The sequence below is a fragment of the Humulus lupulus genome, unplaced genomic scaffold (genome assembly GCF_963169125.1).
Source record: "Humulus lupulus unplaced genomic scaffold, drHumLupu1.1 SCAFFOLD_700, whole genome shotgun sequence".
In the NCBI taxonomy this organism is placed as follows: Eukaryota; Viridiplantae; Streptophyta; class Magnoliopsida; order Rosales; family Cannabaceae; genus Humulus; species Humulus lupulus.
In genome coordinates this window covers 1-2,500 of record NW_026908712.1, presented here as the reverse complement: position 1 = coordinate 2,500, position 2,500 = coordinate 1, and positions in this window count along the sequence as shown.

Here is a 2,500-nt window from a genome sequence, read left to right as displayed (position 1 = left end):
CTCATTTCTTTATCTGTTCAAGATTGCTTCATTTTATAACGTTAAATGACAATACCACGTTTCTTATTCTGTGGAAGATTGTTTCATTTCACTTTATAACATATTCGTTATTCATTTTATAAAGATTTACTTGGGACGGTTTTTATTGTTGAATATTCTTTTGTCTCGTTCAAGATTGGTTCATTTGATGTATTCATTTCAAAACTACAAATTACAATAACACATTTCTTTTGAATCATTCTACAACATATTGTTCACCATGTGCATGCACTTGGTGGTTGGCATGAGAAATAACAATGTGGATGCACAACGTGTGGTGCTCATGTGTGATGCCATTGATATTTCTCAATGTTCGTGCCGGAGGCTAGGTGCACACCATCCGCACGCACGTGGGGTGCTCATGTGTGCACTTGTGGGCGGATTGAGTTTCACAATGTGGACCCGGGGTGCTCATGTGTGCACTTGGTGGATGGCATGTGTGCACCAATCACCATGTGCGTGCACTTGGCGGATGGCATGTGCACGAACGATGCATGCACCGCATGGGGGGTGCTTATGTGTGCACTTGTGGGTGGATTCAGTTTCACAATGTGGATCCGGGGTGCTCATGTGTGCACTGGGCGGATGGCATGTGTGCACCAATCATCATGTGCATGCACTGGGCGGATGGCATGTGTGCACCAATCAACATGTGCATGTGCATGAACGATGCATGCACCACATGGGGGGTGCTCATGTGTGCACTTGTGGGTGTGTTGAGTTTCACAATGTGGATCCGGGGTGCTCATGTGTGCACTTGGTGGATGGCATGTGTGCACCAATCAACATGTCCATGTGCATGCACCATGCATGCACCACGTGGGCACACCTCTTGGTAGCCGGTGCCCAATTTTTTTTTTTCATTTTTTTTCTCCCCAAAACACCCACACCTGCTCCCAAAAATTATAATATATACTTCCCAACCATCCATTGCCATTGGAATTGTGTTTTTGCCCGATTTTCTATTTTTTCAACATTTTAATATTTTAATTATTTAAAAAAATTGTAAAAAAATAATTATTTTTATTTTTTTGTGTTTTAAATTCGTAGACCCCTTCTTTACATTAAAACAACCATGCACACAAAATTTCGTTCAATTTGGACTCATATTCTTCAATTTATGCTCAAATATGTCTCCCAAGTCCATGTGCATGCACCATGCATGCACCACGTGGGCACACCTCTTGGTAGCCGGTGCCCAATTTTTTTTTTCCATTTTTTTTCTCCCAAAAACACCCACACATGCTCCCAAAAATTGTAATATATACTTCCCAACCATCCATTGCCACTGGAATTGTGTTTTTGCCCGATTTTCTATTTTTTCAATATTTTAATATTTTAATTATTTAAAAAAATTGTAAAAAAATAATTATTTTTATTTTTTGTGTTTTAAATTCGTAGACCCCTTCTTTACATTAAAACAACCATGCACACAAAATTTCGTTCAATTTGAACTCATATTCTTCAATTTATGCTCAAATATGTCTCCCAAGTCCATGTGCATGCACCATGCATGCACCACGTGGGCACACCTCTTGGTAGCCGGTGCCCAATTTTTTTTTTCCCATTTTTTTTCTCCCAAAAACACCCACACATGCTCCCAAAAATTATAATATATACTTCCCAACCATCCATTTCCACTGGAATTGTGTTTTTGCCCGATTTTCTATTTTTTCAATATTTTAATATTTTAATTATTTAAAAAAATTGTAAAAAAATAATTATTTTTATTTTTTGTGTTTTAAATTCGTAGACCCATTCTTTACATTAAAACAACCATGCACACAAAATTTCGTTCAATTTGGACTCATATTCTTCAATTTATGCTCAAATATGTCTCCCAAGCAAAAATCATATATGTTCCTGGCAGGCACCTTTTTCCTCAGAATGCTCCTTAGGGAGCTTCCGGGGGGTCCGAAGTTGACGTGAGGGGGTGGGTCTGGTGGGCACCGTGGGTGCACACTAGGCCCATTTTCAGCGTCTTTTTGTGTTTTCACACTTAGCGGTGCGGCCATGGGCTTCTTGGTGCGTGTGTATGCTTCTTTGACCATGTTGTCACCGAGTGTGCATTCGTGTTGGGTTGAACTGTGTCTAGCGTACGTGATAGTGTGTGAGTGGTGATTTGGTTGTTTGTGTTGGTTGGCTTGGTGCTTGTGCATCGAACTATGAACACTCCTACCGCCTTCAGTGTTGCTACAAGAGCGCTGCTCATTTTGAGCGCAACGTTCGGTTTCCTGTGTTGACTACCTCTGATGGAATGATTCATTTAGCTGCCCCTTTCCTCCTTTGTGGCTGTTATGGCTGCAGGGGGACCTCGTAGCAGTCCTTGAGTCCCGAACGTGCCTCTACAATTTGTTGGGGTCGTTTCGGTCCTTGAGTGCCTGCTTGTTCTCTCGGATGCGGAAAGTTATGAGAGTGTGGGGGTCTATGATCTTCGAACGCTCAAAATTTTCCATGAAAA